At 37.7% G+C, this 20,410-nt stretch overlaps 1 long non-coding RNA gene across 2 annotated transcripts; it reads left to right on the forward strand.

The window, feature by feature from the left end:
- Positions 1–103: 103 nt before the first annotated feature.
- Positions 104–3,583, forward strand: LOC127869153 (uncharacterized). 2 transcript variants are annotated; one of them, XR_008044438.1, is made up of 4 exons: positions 104–224; positions 808–976; positions 1,203–1,325; positions 3,257–3,583. It is a non-coding gene; the product is annotated as an uncharacterized LOC127869153 (long non-coding RNA). The 2 variants fall into 2 exon arrangements; XR_008044439.1 differs by having other exon boundaries at positions 148–260.
- Positions 3,584–20,410: the final 16,827 nt, after the last annotated feature.

Below are 20,410 nucleotides of genomic sequence, written 5' to 3' on the forward strand. Positions count from 1 at the left end.
TTAATGGTTTCGCTATCAAGTAAAAATACACCGCAATATCATTCGGAACACTAACAATTATTCTTTAATTACCGGTAGCCTCAATAAAGTCTGTCTCCACAGGACGTGTTCCACGGGGCCACCAGGATGAGTTGTTCGTGACCGGCAGTGCGGGAGAGGACTCGCCCAACATAGTCGGCGTGTATGATGTCGGCAGACTGGAATACCGCGCCATCCGAGAACTTGTTAGACGACGGTTTTTATTTCGCTCTTTGCTAATTGTATGTGTATTGCTCCCATTTGCTTCAATGCATTTCGACAACATATAATGATGACGTCTATATGAGCCCCGTTCTGTGAAAAGTAGGGTTCATGCACGTGCGTAAATTGTCGTCTAAGATTAGCCTGTGCAGTCCGCACAAGCTAATCAGGAACGACACTTTCCACGTTTGTTGAATTTTTTCGTTAAAATAAAGTCTCTTTTAAACGAAATTTCAGTGTGGAAACTGTCATCACTGATTAGCCTCTGCGGACTGCACACTCTACGCAATGCGTTAAGCCCAGTCTTTCTCAGAACGCGGCTCATATAAATAATCCATTAATTACAGTTTTGTTTTCAAATATTTTTTTATTGAGTTTCTTTTATGTAATTATACTTTCTACACTTAAAACGTCCATATTTTTGTAAAATGTTGCATTCCCCCTGAAAATTATTCGATACTTAAGATACGTTCATGATCAATTTGATTACAAAACAGTCCAATTAAGTAAACTTTTCAAAAATAACAAAATATCGTGCGTCATGCTTGCAAACGTTATACTCAACAGAAGGTGGCCTGCAATGCAAACACGAGGTTTTACGAAGCAGACAACAGATCAGTGGTCATGGAAATTTACGATAAGTTTTACTTGTTTGACCTTGAAAAAATGGACGTCAGCATCGTGTTTCTGGGTCGAGTAGTCGATACACGAGTGTTTATCTTGACCAAACGGAAGCGTACGTACAATTCTTATTTACATTTTACAATTCATGTGTGGAGGTGGCAGTATTCACAACATAGTTATTAAATATGCCGGTCATGGTGTGTCATTACTATTCCGCGTCACTAAGAAATCAAATTCATGATTTAAAGATTTTGCTAACTGAACGATTTGGGTCAGAACGTGTTAGAAACCGTTCCGCCCACTTTATCTCTGTCTATGACGTCATTCTTCCATTGTAGAACTCCTCGTGACGTCACGTTTTGTCACGTTTTGGCAAGAACGTGAAACTGTACAACATCACAAACGGCTGCATTGACGACATAATAAAAACTGGGCACAAGAAGGAGATCTACCAAGTTGTGGTCAGTTTTTATACCTTTCTTAACATTATGTCATATGCCACCTGTACTGTACAAGTGTAGTAGCAAGCAGTGAACATCTCAAAACTGTATTGCAGTTTGTTTTTTAATGTTGTGACGAACATTTACATTCGCAAGTGATGTGTTCATATATATACGACCATTCTCCCCATACCCCTGATTCAAGTAGGGCAGTTAACAGATCTGATAAAAGCATGTGTACTAACTTTTGTACTAAGTGATTGGAATCGGTTCCCCAAAACGGAGTCGATTAATCGGAGGCCATAATCAGCGATTAATCGATTAATCAGCTTTTTTAACAAAAAAATAAGGTTTTAATATTTAACCAATGTTTTTGTTGATATTAACATTATATTACTATATTTTATCAAAAAGAACTTTATCATGACTATTCCTTATGTGTTTTGAGATTTAATAATGAATACATGCTTAACAATCTTGCTTTGTGTTTGAAATATTGGCTGCAATGTTACGTACTGAGTGAAAAAGGCGTTAAACCCCAATAACTACAACAAATCTTGTACAGAGTGAAGAGTAATACAGATTATTAAATAAAAACAGACCGTTAAAAAGTAATTTTATTTCAAAAGAAAAACTTGTATGATCATTATCAGAAGAATATGAAAATATCTACTTAAATATGGACCTTATGATAATAGTTTCTTGACATGGAAAGGGAACAAATTCTTCTCTGACCGACATCTTGAATGAATTGGCTATAGCCGCTGTACACATCCGTATAACGATCGCTGATAGGTTTAAAGGGGTTGTTTTATAATGTTATTGATTAGTTGAATTCATATTGGCTTTGCTATAGAGCTGAAGACAGCCGTATTGGCCTGAGGCCGCAGGCTCAATTACAAAGCCAATATGAATTCAACTAATATATGACAATTTTATTAATTAACTTTATATTGTTCAGCAAGAAAAACTTGAATTTCACTTTCGAATTACAAATTTACAGTTTTTTGCTATTTAATTAAGAATGAAGTTTTGAATAATAGGAAAATTTCTGTTCTATACAACTTATTGGTGCACAGAAACAATAGCATTTAAACTAAGTATATGACGAAAGATGATTCCTAGACATTACATGATGCAGGAACACAATTTGACAGGTCGCGAAATTATGCAAAATTTTCCTGAATAACCATGATAACATTTCAGCCCCACTGGATCCACTACCGTTGTTTTTGATACAACTCAGAAAGACAATAAGGATTGAAAACTTACTTATTGCCATTAGGAATTGCATTTGCAATGTGTAAATCCTCCACGATTTCGAATTTATTTTGCTGTCTGCGTTCGTTGTACTTGTACTTGAATCTCATTGAAAACATTGAAAGTTGTTATTTATGTACGCTGAAATATTGAACCTTACTGCACTATTGTTATTGTAAAAAAATGGAGCTGAATATGCTAGGGGCTGAGTGCTTAAAGTATATTTTAAAAGATTTAAACTTTTGCACACAAAAACATATATATCGAATGATCCGTGCGGTAAAAAAATCGTCAACTTTTCGTCGACTCTAAATTTTCATGGTCATCGTCACGTCAGCAGCAATTCGTCGATGACGCGTCGACGATCTGATTAATAAACTCACCACTAGTACTAAGTAATTGGAAATCAGCTAGCCAATTAAAAGTGTATGTTAACTGGCTGCCACGATATGACTTGTATACTGTTGAAAACGGTGATCAAACCCCGTTCTGCGAAAAATGGGCTTAATGCATGTGCGTAAAGAGTTATTTCAGATTAGCCTGTGCAGTCCGCACTGACTTATCAGGGACGACACTTTTCGCTTTTACGGATTTTTTTCGCTAAAAAAGGTCTATTCTTAGCGAAAATCAAGTCAAGGCGGAACGTGTCGTCTCTGCTTTCCCAGAGCAAGGCTCATATCGTTATTTTACAGGTGAACGATCCGGGAACGCTCGCTGCAGTGACGGTAGTTTTTGGACCTGTAGTGTTGATGGACCTTGTCACTCACTCTCGCATGTATGAGATCTCAAACAGTACGTTCAGGAGATGCGAAAGTATCTTTACCTCTCAGAATTAAAAATACGTTGGAATTTCGCGGCATATATCGTACAATATATTTTAATGTTAACGGCGTTTCTTTTTCTGTGTACGCATTGCATACTAGCATAACATATACTATCAATAAAGCGAACTTTGCGAATGTTGTTTTCAAGATCAGTTTATGGTGTTCGCTCCATATGTTATAAGACTACGAAAGTGTTATCGACCAATCGACTATTAAGTTTGAACGGATGTTGTATAACAATGAGTCTCTTTCGTCATGTTAATCTGTTGAAGAAATTCAGTTCTATTCAAACAAATATTTATTTTATGTGAACACATGTAAGCACCGTTGTCGCTTAGTTGATTGCCTTTATAAATTAATATATAAGCCGCTTTATGTGAATACGGGGCATAATGCATGTGCTTAAAATGTCGTCCCGGATTAGCCTGTGCAGCCCACACAGATTTATCAGGGACGACACTTTCCTCATAGAATAGATTTTCGTTTATAGGAGAATTCCTTTAAACGAAACATTCCATAAAAGCGGTAACTGCACATGGTTATCTGGGAGTATACTTTAAAAGCATGCATTAAGGATTGTTTTCCCATTGTTAGCTTTGTTAGTTTCCCGATTAAAAGAACCTAAATTACCGGTCGATGTTTTTAATTTCGATTTCTTTGGCATTGGCAGATCAATGTTTTACAAGGTCTTATTAACACAAATGTGAGTACATGTATAAATATATGGTATAAATATATGTATATATTATTTATGCCCATATCCTTTTCTAACTCCCGATGCACATGGTTAAATGTCGTTCAGAATATTGCATCATGAACATGTCATTTAAATTCATAACTGGTTATTTAAATATATATTAATTTCATAAAAAGATGTTCTCGACATGTCTGTATTTCAAACGGTATAAATGTAAATATTTCAAAGCGGTTGTCAGCAACATTCACTTTTTGAGCACAAATACGAATTGCATATAGATCAAAAGCGAATGTCAAGAAGCAATCAAGCGGTCGCTACTCTCAAGATTGATATCTGCAACAACGAAATTGGCACGCAATATTTTTCTCAAATTTTTTTTGAGGAAAAGCAAATAACAAGAAGCAGTTGAGCATTCTTTTGTCACCTTGCGATGGTCTCATCTGAATAAATACTAAATACAGGTGTAAAACAGTTACAATTAAATATAACATAAAGGTTTCAAAAACAACAACAACATTGTTTTCATTCAACATTGAATTCGAAATAGGATTCGGTTGAAATCAATGCAAAATCTGAACCATATGACTTAACTATGTCTGAAAGCGGATAGTGTCGCCCCTGATTAGTCGGTGTCGACTGCACAGGCTAATCTGAGACGACACTTAACGCATATGCATTAAGCCCGATTTTTCCAGAGCGAGGCTAAAATGATTTTACAGATTTAGGAAACCAAAGAATTGTGCATGGAACATCACGAAATATACCGGTAAGCAACAAAAAATATTGATGCCAATCACATGTACATCCAGGCTCCTTCGAGTAGCGCTATTGGTTTGAATGATGCAATATTGTCATAATAGCGATGGTCTATGAGCCGCGTCATGCGACAATGGGTAGTATGTCATAACCACTCACCTTATTCAACCGCGTGTTCGGGCCATTTAAAACTAGTAGATTATTGAAACAGATACGTTCATAAAAGTTTCGTTTATCTCGTAGTAGAATACATGCTGAGCCCGGTGTATCTGAAAAACACATGGTAAGACCAAAAGTAAGTACATGATATTTCGCATCGGTCTTCATTTGGGTTTTAACAGACTGATTTGGGTTTATTAAACCACCTTCTAAAACCATACATGACCTATAAAGTTAGATAAGTCCTATTCACATTACATTGAATGTCCTTACCAACTTTATCATGTCAAAGTCTTTAAAAGTTCGAAATTTAGACAACCTGCTATAGTAGAAGCAAAGCAGATATATAACATAGAACAATATTTGACAGAAACGACTGCAAAAGTCAATGTCTTTTTGTGTTTCGACACGATCATCATTAGTTTACGAGGAAATACTTTATCATAAGTTTAACAACAATCAAAGTACAAGGCATCCCTAAGCTGTCGCATGACTTTAACCCATTTATGCCTAACGTCTAGAAAAAAGGCCTTTGAAAACAGCGTAGACCCATACGAGACGCCGCATGATGCGACGTCTCATCTGGGTCTGCGCTGTTTGCTTAATGGAATTTCTGTAAGAAGTATTCTAATATAGAAATAAATATACTAGACATCCCTAATTTTGGAAATAAATTGATTCAATTTAGAAGGATGGGAGAGTCCACTAGGCATAACTGGGTTATGATACATGTATAATGTTTCTCAAAAGCGATGCGTCCGTATGTTGTTTTGATTTGAAAAACAATGTCAAGTAGGAGCGATTTCTACAATATTTTATTTAATACTAACGTAATTAAGGAATGCATTTTAAAGGGACTTTTTCACGTTTTGGTTAATTGACAAAATTAAAAAGAAATGTTTCAGATTCGTAAATTTTCGTTTTAGTTATGATCTTTGTGAGGAAAAAGTAATACTGAGCATTTACCATGCTCTGAAATATACATTTTATGCATCTTTTGACGATTTAAAAACCTGAAAATTTTAAATTGTTGCAACGCGAAACGACTGAATAATCTGGGGAGTTCTGTTGTTGTCGTTATATTTATTTTGTGACACTACGAGGATTGCTTATATAAAGTATAAAATACATCATTCATTATATGAGAACGGATGGCCGAGTGGTCTAAGCATTAGACTTTAATGTCAGGGGTCAGTGATTTGAGCCCAGTTGAGGGTTACTTTTTTGTTTCTTTCTTGATTTTAAACTGGAGCTTTTAAGATCAAATGTTTAAATTTATTAATATAAAGCATTTAATAATACACTACAATACATGCCAAAATCTGTAAAAACGGTCCTTTTGAGTCCATACACAAGTCATTTAACTTGTAGAGATGGTAATTAAGGAAATATTTACAAAACAAATATGCTCGATTTGAATCATTATTCCAAACAATCGCGGTTCAATATGGGAACATGAACGCTTTCGTCATAAAATGAGTCGCGTTCTGAGAAAAATGGGCTTAATACATGTGCGTCAAGCGTCGTCCTGGATTAGCCAATGCAGTCCGCACAGGCTAATCCTGGACGATACTTTCCGCCTAAATAGGATTTTTGCTAAGAAGAAACTTCATTTAAACGAAGAATGTCGTAAAAGAGGAAAGTGTCGTCCCTGATTAGCCTGTGCGGACTGCACAGGCTAATCTGGAACGAAACTTTACGCACATGCGTTATGCCGAGTTTTCTCAAAACGCGACTCAAATAAATGACAAAATGCTTCCATGAACGAACTGTAACATTGATAGAGCTACGACGCTTGACAGAACCACGACGCTTGACAGAGCTACGACGCTTGACAGAGCCACGACGATTGACAGAGACATAACGCTTAACAGAGCCATTACGCTTGACAGAGCCACGACGCGTCTTCGGATTGGAAACACACTCTAACTCGGTGGCGCAGGAGAGTATATCATCGTTCTGGAACCGTTGTCGGGAGCCCTTCACGGCTGCCCACATTCTGCTACTCTGCAACCTCTTTTCATTGCAGAGGCGCCGGCTTCGAGCCGCATTGCACTCCCATGGACTAGTGTTAAACCTTTTCATCGAGGAGCTATGCAAAGGCCCGGTCTTCTCTGTGCTGTCCAAATATCTACTGGACATTCTGATAACTGACAAGATCTTGGTCTTTGGGAAAGAGGCAGTAAATCCCACCAACGTATAATACATCTTGCGCGGAAACATACCCGGACTGATTCAAGTAATATGGTACCGCATTCTTATAATTATTGCAGTGATAGGTGCAATGCTTACTATAATTAAATATTAATACAAACTTTGTATAATAGTATAGTCAAAGTTCATATTATAAATACGTATTTAATGATAGTAACAGTCAATACAATACTATATTAACACTTACGTACGCTCTGCGTGTCATACCCTGGGAATGTATAGTCCAGTATATTCCTTATGCCCTTAGGAATACACTGTTTTAGACCACTATTGTGGACTCAAGAATGGTTACACGATTTTGCTATAATTTGACATAGTGACCTAGTTTTAAACACGTGACTAAAATTCTATCTTTATATAATGTTCAAACAGTCCAATATTTTCTGACTAAGTTCCATAAAGATGAGATGGAAAACGTGGCCTCTAGATTTGTAACGATCTGAAATATTTCGATGCACACATACCGCACACCAAATGATGCTGGACGCTTGACATAGGATGATTACAGAAGCTCACTTTGAGCACGGAGAGACGTTCTTTAAACGAAAAATATCATAAAAGCGGAAAGTGTCGTCCCTGATTAGCCTATGCGGACGGCACAGGCTAATCTGGGACGACACTTTACGCACATGCATTAAACCCCTTTTTCACAGAGCACGGTCCAAATATATTAAAAGATCACTAGTAAGAACAATAAAATAAGAAAGCATAGATAAACACATAAATTTATACCAAACAACTCAACAAGAAAGTGTTAATTGTCATTCTATACAGTCATGCGCCTTTTATGCTCACTAGAAACTATTTTTATAAATATGTAATGTTGATCTTATTAATATCAATCTTATGTTATATTATGTGAAGTTTTATTTACCTTAAACTTAAATGTCTATTTTATTATTTTATCCACATTTCATGAAGTCAATGACACCTGAGTTACTGCACTGATTACCATGGTACCATGTGGAATACTTAATTGTAACATGTACTGTTACAATTTTGTTACACGTATACACTATATGGGTCTTGTTCTGAGAAAACTGGGCATAATGCATGTGCGTAAAGTGTCGTCCGAGATTAGCCTGTGCAGTATGGACAGGCTAATCAGGGACGACACTTTACGATTTTTTGGTATTTTTAGTTTCAAGAAAGTCCCTTCGTATCGAAAATCAAGTTTTGGCTGAAAGTGTCGTCCCTGATTAGCCTGTGCGGATTGCACAGGCTAAACTTGGATAAAACTTTACGCTTATGCATTAAGCCCAGTTATCCCAAAACAAGGCTCAAATAGTTTCATCATGTGATCTTTATAAAAGTGGTATACTCTTCTTTTCTCTCTCTTCTCGCTCTAGTTCCAAGCTGCAGAGAAAGAAAAATTACTGACATAATATCACGTTATCATATTTATTGTAATAAAACGACGCAAAAGTGTGTCTGGTGGCATGTGGAGTACGTAATTGTCACGTGAACTCTTACAATTTTTGTTACACGTATACACTATATGTTCATAAAGTGGTTCTATGATCAAACAATTTAACGATTTCATAAATAATAAAGCACGGTTTGGCGGAAAGATCTCGATGGCATATCTCACTGAACCTGATTTCCTCGTTGTGATCATCCCCCAACTTAAGAATGTAAAACTCGTCCATTGCTTGTTTTATGTTGCAATGCCCACTTCATACAGAGAATATGTTACTATTCTATCATTGCATAATTTATCGAATCGACGAGGCTTAAAATACCATGGCCTGAAATGCGTATATGAGTGTTTTGACCCTTTACCACTTAGATACGTATTTTCACGCATGTGTAGGCCCTTACTTTTAAATTAAAGGCCTTTCTTCAATTTTTAAAGGCTTCCTTTCCAAACCTTAGATACTGGTGAGTAGCGAACAGCATAAAACCTGAACAAATTGCGAGTTACTCCAAAGCTGTTCTGGTTTTATGCTGTTTGCACATAGTCATTTTCACTTTGCTTCTGAATGGGAAAGGGTTTAATATTATACTGCGTGGTTGATATATACGGGAATTCTTCAGCAAATACAAAAGCTTTTTACAAGTAAAAAAAACTAACGTAATAAAACGTATTTAAAAACATCTTATCCTAATGCTCACGCACGCGCATTGGCAATAATCAAATTGTAGTTGGGCCGAGTTAGATACATTGCTTTTTTCAAATCAGATAGTGTTGCTATCTACTATTGTTCTTATCACTTTCTCGCTTATATGGTTGGAATGTGAGCGGCATTAAAAAAGGTATTCAAGGTCATACAATGGCGAAAAATACGAATCTCGGAATGGACGTCGCCAAATTGTCTGTCACGTGATTGCATCACACTTTTATTTATAATCTGAATCAGCCTGTTAACAGATTTATTTCTGAGAAAACTGGGCATAATGCTTGTGCGTAAATTGTCGTCCCAGATCAGCCTGTGCAGTCCATTTTCGTTAAAATGAAGTCTCTTCTTAGCAAAAAACCAATTAAGGCGGAAAGTGTCGTCCCTGATTAGCCTGTGCGGACTGCACAGGCTAATCTGGGACGACACTTTGCGCACATGCATTATGTCCTGTTTTCTCAGACTCATTTAGTCCAGTTACTCAGGACTATGAAATATCGGTTGAATGGTTTCAATGTAAAATTGTATTGTTGGTATATATCAAATCGCACCATCGGTGCAAAATGGTACCACATACCGTTAAATTTAAAGTACACAAGGTACCTTTTTGCACCATGGGTCGAAATAAAACTATGAAGCGCACGCGAATGAAATTGATAAAGACTGATCATTTTATGCTACTTTGACTTTTGAGCTGAAAATACTGCCTATGATTGGTCGGCTAAGTAAGGGCATAAGATTGCTGATCATGGGCGTTAGGTTACTAAAGTTAACATATTATCAGAACTGTTAAAATAACTATATTGACTGTGATCTGTGAAAAAGGGGTTTAATGCATTTACGTAAAGTGTCGTCCCAATCTGGGACGACACTTTACGCACATGCATTAAACACCTTTTTTACAGAGCATGACCCCTTTATAATCTGCTCTTGGTCTGCCATCCACGAGTGTTATTTGAAACCTTGGCGTTGACCCATGCCAAGTTTTGTTTTTAACTATGACTTGCAAGATTCAAAGGCTAACACTGGGACGGATGATTTAAGTCTATAAGTAAGGGAATAAATAATATATACCCATCACGTAGTTGTTAGATCATCAGGGGAATATTAGAGGAGACTAAAAGTTGATACGCTCCGCTTATGGAAATTACAGATAATTTTCATAGTTCACAAGAGGTCTCTAAAAAGAGAGTTTTATCGTCCATGTTATCGCGATAAAATCTTCTGTCTACATTACCTGCACATGAATAAGTAATGAATTTCAAAACGGAAGATTACAGATTAGTTCTGAAGTTTTGGAATCCTACCTTTGCGCAGAGACCCGGTGTGGTTTTATGTGATATGGATGAGAAGAAGAAGTAAGAAGATTGTTATTTTTTTTAAGTGTTTTCAGACATAATTTAGAATTTCAAAGTACCAACTTCTATTATGGACTACTTGTTTTCTCCTGTTTTGTTTTCACAAATTTTCAGCGGAATTCCAAATGATAGAACGAGTACGCAGCGAAATTGTAGGTCAATTAGAACTTGAAGTAATTAGTACATTTAACAAACTACCTAAGCTGTCGCTAAGCAAATAGACGACAATGCACTTAGATTAATAGAGCAAATACTACATTGATAAAAGAAAAATATTTAGTTTCAAACAAAGTCCGTGTAATGTGCATTATATTTATGAAAGAACACTGAGTTAAATTAAATGCAGTCGTTGCAAACTCATGGGCAATGGTCAGTGGATACAGAGTCCGTCCATATACCGTATTTTCGTTTTTCGTCTTAAATTTGACAACCTTAATACGAAAATAAACACAGATTTAATTCGTATACCGATTTTGAAAGAGCCTAAACTTAAAACTACTGAAAACCAAATAATTTTCTTTACAACTTTTTTGTTGTTTCCATAAAACAAACATAAATACAACATAGCCGTTAATTATACAGGTATGTTGTTAAACGTCAGAATGAGAAATATGAAATAAGACTCTTAATATAATTGCTTATTTATTTTTAAGTTTCATTACTCATTTCCAAAAAAAGATAAAAAAAAACAACATTATTTTAACGTTGGCGCGTATATTAATTCGAAATATTGAAATTCCTATAAGCTTCTTAAAACAAACAACAGTTTGTTTATGACGTGAAACCCAAGTGTCTTCTTTCAAAGAATTATTTTATGTGTATCTAAAATATGTCATGCATTAACCCATTTATGCCTAGCGTCTAGAAAAAAAGGCCTTGGCAAACAGCGCAGACCCAGCTGAGACTCCTCTTGAGGCGTCTCATCTTGGTCTGAGCCGTTTGGTTACAGGAATTTCTGTAAGAAATATTCTAAATATATATATATAAATACTAGAAATCCCGAATTTTGGAATGAAATTGATCCAATTTAGAATAATGGGGGAGTCCACTGGGCATACATGGGTTAAAAGTCCCAGTGGTATTAGTTGCGCAATGGCTTTAAACTCCTCATTGTAAACACTATTTTCATATGACAAAATGTTCTTCCTTTGATATTGTTTCCGCATTTCTCCATTCCACATGCTTCAATAGCATAACTTTGATTTCCGATTCTTCTTAAATTATTAAAAGCGACAGCTTTCCCTCATGACATCATTAAACGTTACTAAAACAAAACTTTTGTTGTTATTGAAGTATCTGGTTGACACATTCATTTCCTCGCATTTTCATTTTCGACCGCCGAATTTAGAAAAAGTACCAGCGTGCACTCCTCCTGTTCAATATTATGGGCACAAAATACGTTTCACGAAATACGTTTCCTTTCATGTTATGCTCAATTATTCGTTTACTAATGAAACGCTATTTTCTAACGCTACATTATTGCAGTTTATTGTAAGTGATGTTCCGAATAAGAATTGTATGTCGATAACAGAAGCTCTCAATTATAAGTTCTGTTAATTTATAACTAAATTGTACATAAAATGTACAAGATTATTTTAATTTTGCACACACCAATACTAATAAGTGCTGCGATTCATTCGAAATATCCCATGAGACCACATTTTAAAAGGTGTTCTGACAAAGATTAAATACGGGCCGTACTCTGTGAAAAGAGGGTTTGATGCATGTGCGTAAAGTGTCGTCCCAGATTAGCCTGTGAAGTCATTACAGGCTAATCAGGGACGACACTCTCCGCTTTTATGGTATTTTTGGTTTCCAGATAGTCTCTTGTTATAAAAAAAAGTTGATGTGCCTCTTAACAAATAGTTTATATAATCAAGCTCGCGTAACAAGAGCATACACGATTGCAATGTGAATATATAAGTTGTGTTCTGAGAAAACTGGGCATAATGCATGTGCGTTAACGGTCGTCTCAGATTAGCTTTGTAGCCGCACAGGCTGATCAGGGACGACATTTTCAGCTTTAATAGATTTTTTTTTCAACAAAATCTAGCTTAAGCGGAAATTGTCGTCCCTGATAAGCCTGTGCGGACTGTAGGCACATGCATTAAGCCCAGTTTTCTCAGTACACGACTCATATTATTATCGCAATATCAAATTAATTTATGAACATGACTGATAAATGTTATTAAACATCAAATACTTCTTATGTTCTTACTTCATGGAAAATTCACGAGCAAATTAACGCCAATACCGACAAATTGACTCGTGTTTGATATATAATTGATCACAATTTGTCCATGTTTCATATGAACGAATTCGCACAAATCGATTGAGATTACACAACTGAGTACCTGTTTTGAGTACAAGAAAGCAAAACATTATTTGCCATTGAAAAAAAAACGTTACGTTGTTATTCTCGACTTCGTTTGAAATGTATTAAAGTCGTTAATACATTATGGTTTTATCGATTTAAAAAAAAGTAATACGATCGTATATACGCGTAAGTCCTCAGCAAGTTTTGACTGTACAAACAGTATATGCAAGGGTTTAAAGCGTTCAGTGTCGCGGTGCTCAGGTACTGTTTCTTCTGAACTTGTATTCAAGCTTATTATTAATTAACGTTTATATTGCCAATTACATAGTACGCTATTTGCTGTTTTCAGTAAATAAAGCCTTAGTTGTTTATTTTATAAGCATTCGCTATTTAAATGGTATGTGGGTCATGAAAACAGAAAAAAACGATTTATCAAAATTACAAAATACGCGTTGCTAAAACGCGAACTTCACGAGGCAGTCAGCAAAACAGAACAAACTGGTTAAACAGTAACAAATTACATGCAAACACTTTAAACTTACATACGATTTTTAAAGCACATAATCGGAAAGACTGACACAAATTATTTGTTGCAAAATGAGAACTTTTGTGGTTTTTTAAAAACCTTCTTATTGCCGGTTTTAATCCTGTGAAAGCATTTCTTAAGTAAGTTTTCGTTTCGTATGTATCATATCGGCCGTGCTCCGGAAAAAGAGGGTTTGATGCATGTGCGTAAAGTGTCGTTCCAGATTAGCCTGTGCAGTCCTTACAGGCTAATAGGGACGACACTTTCCGCCTTAATTGGACTTTTCTAAGAATATACTTTCTTCAAACTAATATTGTAATAGAAGCTGAAAGTGTCTTCCCTGATAAGCCTGTGCGGACTGCACAGGTCAATCTGGGACGACACTTTACGCACATGGATTAAAACCTCTTTTCACAAAGCACGGCTCATATGTATGGGTCTGTGGCTTATAAATCCCTCTTTCTCACGGAAACATAGTCAATAAGATGCCAGTGTATAGAGCGAGGGTTCATCCATGACGTTCAGTTACGGGTTGGTTGGCGGAAGATCGTGTTTGTGATCAGTGGTTCTTGCTTCGCGCATGTTTGGGGCAAATGAAGACCATTCATGTTGCATTGGCCCACTCCATTGTGTCCAAGGACTCGGTAATGACGGTATGAAGGTCTGCGTAGAACTTTGTTTTCACTTCTTCTGGGTGAAGGCTTAAGAGCTGAGCATAGTACGATGCTTCCTTCCTTCCATAAATGGGAGCTAACTGGGAAGGCTTCGATATCAATTCCGTATCTGACGAGTTCGTTCCATATCAGAGCTATTCTAGTGTGGTATGTCTGTATCGTACCTGCGCACAGGTTTGCGCACGTAAAATACGTCTAATGTGAGAAGAACTGTTCTCGTTCTATTTGTTTTCTTTTCGTTCCGACTGCTGGTGTAGGGCCCCCTTCCAGCCGCGATAAGCAGTCTTGGGAAGGTTTGAGCGAGCAATTATTAGGGCACCTTTTCTAGCCCCTTCCTCATACCTGTAAGTGAGCAGTGGATTCCTAAAGAGGGCTGCTCAGTCGTCTATGTATCTGCCGGACTCCACTGCTGCTCCTTGTAACTTAAGGGGGAACCAATGACCTAAACCGCCTGCGTGCAGGATTACGCCTACGGCTTCCAGTGTGCCCGCATCTGCCGGTTCGTCGTTCGCCCGTCGCCAAAGCACTTGTTGTTTTGATCGATGGGGCGAGGTTGATGATGGCAGAATGACTTGTGTGATGACTTAGATTTCAGTGAGGAAGATTTTCGCAGTTCGTCGACGAACAGGGTCGAGACGGCTTGAGACAGAGACGGATGTAGTGGACGTCCACGATTTCTTTTGTGTCTTGTCGTGCCCGTAGCGTGCCACAAGGCCTTGCTGAGAATCACCTTCTTGCCCATTGGTCGTCTGGTGGTTCCTTTGCGAAGTCCGCCGATTCCAGTATTCACGCACTTAGGTAGAGAATCTTAATTCATCGAGGGGTTAAGAGTACCACCACGCTGGCATGAGTAGGTGCCGTCTTAATACGTTTCGAGTACTTGACACGTGATACCATTGGGCGTTTTTCTTTAAATAAATCTCGTTTTTTAAATTTTATCCAGTACAGTTTTTTTCCATAGACTTATTAAATGTTATAGAGTGCACGGGCATACATCACTCTGCAATAGAAACCTGCCATCTTAACTCGTTATATCAACATGCTCAATGATCACATTTCGTGTTTAAAAAGTCCTAAGGCCATTGATAAGCGTCAAAATATCCCAACAAGAGTTGTTCATGATTATGGATAATACGGTTTGTTTGCAATTTCAGATTAAACATAACACTTATCTAATGTGTGAACCCGCCCGTGAACTTGACCTACACGGTTGCCTGAGGAAATCAAAATTTTAGGAATCACGACTTATTCAATGCAGAAATAACTACCCTTTCTGGAAATGTACATGTATTGTAATATTTTGACAAATGCTGGGTCAAATTTTAAGAAATAACACGATACACAATTCGCGTGACCTACGTTCATTTACATGTACACTAGATATGTACCTTTCCAAAAAGGAAATTCATTTCTGCGTTGAATAAGACCGAGTTCATGGAAATCGATGCACAATAGATGAAGTTACGGGTTGACTGTATATATATATATATATATATTTCATTGGCGTGTTTTTTCACCGTTTACCTTTTCACGGAGGATTTATCGATTAAAGCGATATTTCAAAGTCAATGTAGTAATGTCTACATTTACATTCACCCAACCTTGTTTCTTAGACAGACGCCGTTAACGTTGCCTTTGGTAAACCTGCCTACCAAACAGACACCAACCGTCCATATACGGCGGACCGTGCCGTTGACGAAAATACGAAATCGCGATTGATTGAAGACCAGTCGTGCACCCACACAGCGTCTCACAACGTCTCATGATGGGTGAATCTCGAGCAGATATTCCTCATCCGAAGCGTCAAGATTTACAAGAGGAATGTATGACATAAGTGTGAACCTTTAATTTGGTGAAACTCATAATTAATGGGTTTGTCGTGCGTTGTCATTTCTTGTGTGGAAAATCGTTATGAAAATATATTGTAAAATGTAAAACCGTTCAATCGTTTATATAAAAAGATTGTCAAAATATAATGTTTCGTATCAGAATCTTTCTATGTGTTGTAAGTCAATATGTTTGGTCAAACAATGCAGTGTTTGGTAATGCATATTTACACAACTCTCTTCGGCATATGGAATTCAGACATGTCTAGTATTAGACAATTAACAGGGATCCTAACCATATGAGCCGCGTTCTGAGAAAACCGGGCATAATACATGTGTGTTAAATGTCGTCCCAGATTAGCCTGTGCAGTCCGCACAGCTTATCAGTGACGACACTTTCCGCTTTTATGTCATTTTTCGTTTAAATGAAGTCTTTTCTTAGCAAAAATCCAATTAAGGCGTAAAGTGTCGTCCCAGATTAGCCTGTGCGAACTGCACAGGCTAATCTGGAACGACACTTAACGAACATGCATTAAGCCCAGTTTTCTCAGAACTCGGTTCTTATATGCGTCGTGTAGGACATTCGTCACTTGTCTAAAATAAAAGAAAAGCGGATGGTTACAATAATTTCTGTCACGAGTATGCATCTGCATATAGTGATAATTCCTATACTCAGGACTTGTCCATCGTTGCGCGTGTCAATAAAATATCAAAATAATACTAAATAAAATGCATTGAATCAAACATTGTCCATATATGGACAATATACTCATGTTAAAGCATCAAAGGGCAGTGTATCGGTCATATCCATAGTTTGAATATTAGCTGTGTATTGGACGAGTTGATATCAAAGTAATAAACGCTCTCGAGTCCGTTTCCTGGGACTAGAAGCAGTACTTGGTGTTTACAGGGGTAATCTAAAGAACGCTTCCACAGTGGGGATCGAACCCGTGACCTTAGAGACGTCAAGCTTTACGTCAGGTTATCGGAGGCCGGCTTTCAATCTCGTGAATGGGTTTCACCCTGGAGAGGTCGGCGTTTCATACACGTTTGAGCTAGCTACACCGGTGTATGGACAGTGGGTACGGATTACGCGTAGCACTCCTAACGATGTACTCACTCTGTGCGAGGTTGACGTGGAAGGTGTTCCGTACTCTGCAGCCAATGGTAGGTTGCGAAAAAAGTAAATTTTTAAGATATTTATAAAACTATTATTTCTCGGTTTCATATTGAAAAATACAGAATGTATATGCAACTGGTCGGCGTTGGAACAGGCACATTACGTGAAAAAAAACACGTGAATTTATATTTGAGGATACATGTATTAACTGACCAGTGCCTAGAAGACAGTAGATAGCGACGATGCCGCAGTCAAAACATATCCATACATGTAGAAACAAATCCTATTACAAATGCTCGTTCGCGTTTTGACATGTTCTCGTCTTCAGGCACACGTTATTCGGTTTTCCAAGGATATGTTCACTGCACTGCCATCGACGTTTCCGCGAAGGTCCTGTCAAATCTCATCTGCGCATCAAGCTGTTCCGAAACAGAGAACTGCATCAGTGCCCACTACAACAAAGCGACCTTGACCTGCAGCCTGTTTGATTCCTTGGCATTCTACCCAAGAGACGTCGAAAATGACATCACTGTTGTCAACAGTATTGCCATAACAGAGAATTCAAGGGCAAAATTGTTCGGCACATAAACCGTCATTTTTTCTGTCGTGTGTTTCAAAGCCACGTTTAGCAAATTGCAAACATCACTACATGTATATTCAACGAAACAAATGCGATAACCGTATCTATCACCAATATACATACAACTCAGCTGTACAGACAGTAGACACACCTTACTATAGCACACGTTCCTTTAAGTAATGGCAATTGGTTATTTTCAAACCCGCCAGACACAAGACACAAGCCATTGATTCAGTACAAAACACTGCAGACACACAAAGAAAAATGATTTAAAATTCAGTCACCGCCGTAGGAACGGTCAAACTCGGTTAGCAGCTAGAGCGTGCGCGTCGCGACCGAGGCGAGAGTCGTCCGCAGAAGATCTACTCACTTGTGCGGGTGGCTCTGCTAATCCAGCAGAGTCCGTCACCCTCGAGCCGGACGTCTTCTACACTGCTGGGATTGCTGTCTTCTCCAAGATGCAGCGGACTTGTCACCCGCTGTTTATCGTCGAGAGCTCGCTGACCTGGACCTACCAGAGGTCCCGTCTGTAGAGGGACGGGGATAGTGGGACAGCAAGATCACCAGTGTGGAGGAAAGACAGGGCGGACCTGGGGCTACTTTTACGCTCGGAGTAGCTACTAGAACATCGAGGGGGTGGCCTTATATAGGGACCCCGGGACAGCGGTACTCAGTACGCTAAACGCACTGGTGAAACTGTCTCGGGGATGAAGACGACGGCCGGTGACGACAAGTGGGCCATAAAGGCGGAGCTGTGTGCTGCAGTCCCTTGGCGGTGCTGCGTTCAGACATGAATTTGTCTTGAGATTGTCTATCTACCAGTGCACATTAAGGTCTCATTGGCCACCGTGCACTGGTCTTTTTGGATCTAAATGAAATCTTTGGCGAATACCCGGAAAGCCGGGTTAAATGTGGCCTACTTCGGCTCAAAATTAAACTTTCTCCCCACAGGGGCAGGTCGGACTATAAAGACCTCGTGAAGAGGCCAGTAGGACCCGTCAATAAACTCTGATTCACACACTCAGTTCAATTCCCGTTTTTGGCAGCATGTGAGTTTGGTTGGTTGTCACCATACCACACAGGTGGGGTTTCCTACTGCTCACCCCCCCCCCCTCAAAAAACAAAGAAACAAAAAAACAACAACACAAAACCACACGAGAAATTAAAAAATAATAATCCTGACATATAAATAAAGGTAGAAAATAGACGTTCCATGTTTTTAAAGATAAAACAAAAGTTTATGAAATGTTTTATTATTTTACTTCGTGAGAACACATCATGTGTCCTCGCATGGTTTATTATGTATTTCTTCGTGATAAAAACATATGGTTTGTTGATTGTTGATTAAAGCCAAACACTTTGCCTCTGACCATAAATGAAATACTTGTCAAGCAATACATATAGATGCAATTTGAAAATGTGCAAAATTGTCATTAAATCTAAAGCCTAGTTAGCAAGTTATTTATAATTTTTCAAACGGTACCACTTTTAAAACCGAAAGTAGGATTTCTACACGTATACGTCCATTTCGACAAACGCAATTATTTTTAAGTATTAAAACGCAAAAAGACGGATTTCTACCTTGTAACCACCAGATATATTGTAATTGGCATAGATACAATTAAATATATAGCCTAGTTAGCAAGTAATTTATTATTTTTCAAACGGTTCCGCTTTTAAAACAAACCGAAAGTATGATTTCCAGACGTATACGTCCATTTCGACAAACGCGATTACTTTTAAGTTTTAAAACGCAACAAAATATGGATTTATACCTTGTAATCATCGGATATATTCTAATTGACATAGATACAATTAAATATATAGCCTAGTTAGTAAGTAATTCATTACTTTTAAACGGTACCGCTTTTAAAACCAAAAGTAGGATTTCAAGACGTATACGTCCATTCCGACAAACGCGATTATTTTTAAGGTTTAAAGCGCAAAAAAGACCGATTTCTACTTTGTAACCACCAGATATATTCTTATTGGCAAAGATAAAATATGTTTCTTATTTATACTTACATTTACTGTGCCAAATAAGTTGTTTGGCTTTGAGACGCAGTTTTTTCCACATATTCAAATAACACTGTATCATCCGCGTCGTGCGAAAATCGGTCTTATGGCATATGCGGCCAGAGTAGCTCAAGCCAAGCCTGCGCACTTTCCCATCAATGGCTACGCTTTCCGCTTTAAAAAAAGGCACGCAAGGTTTGGATATAACTCCAGAGTAGTTTATTCAGTATTCATATTCTTACAAGACTGTGCGATTGCGCAGGCCTGGCTGAAGCTACGTTGGGATCATATTGCATAAGATCAATTTTTGCATGACCCGTATACAAATCTTATTGCGTCTTATAAATAGAACATCTAAGCACAATACTTGCCGATAGAAAAGAGAATTCACCTTGTGTTGTTTATAACAAACTGGTAAATGTCCGTAGACTATTTTGACTTGCATACGTCACACATGTATGGTTAGATAATTAAACGATTTTCCTTCTACATGTATCATAGGCACTCTACTATTAGGTAGTTCTGTCTCACAATACAAAACAAATGGCATTTACCGATAGGTTTTCCTAAATATCTTTCCCTAAAATGTGTGTTATTTGATATATTGAAAACAATACTGTGTTATCAACAGAGAGTAGTCTGCATTTGCAAATTTTGCTTTG

This window comes from Dreissena polymorpha, chromosome 2, assembly GCF_020536995.1.
Source record: "Dreissena polymorpha isolate Duluth1 chromosome 2, UMN_Dpol_1.0, whole genome shotgun sequence".
Lineage (NCBI taxonomy): Eukaryota > Metazoa > Mollusca > Bivalvia > Myida > Dreissenidae > Dreissena > Dreissena polymorpha.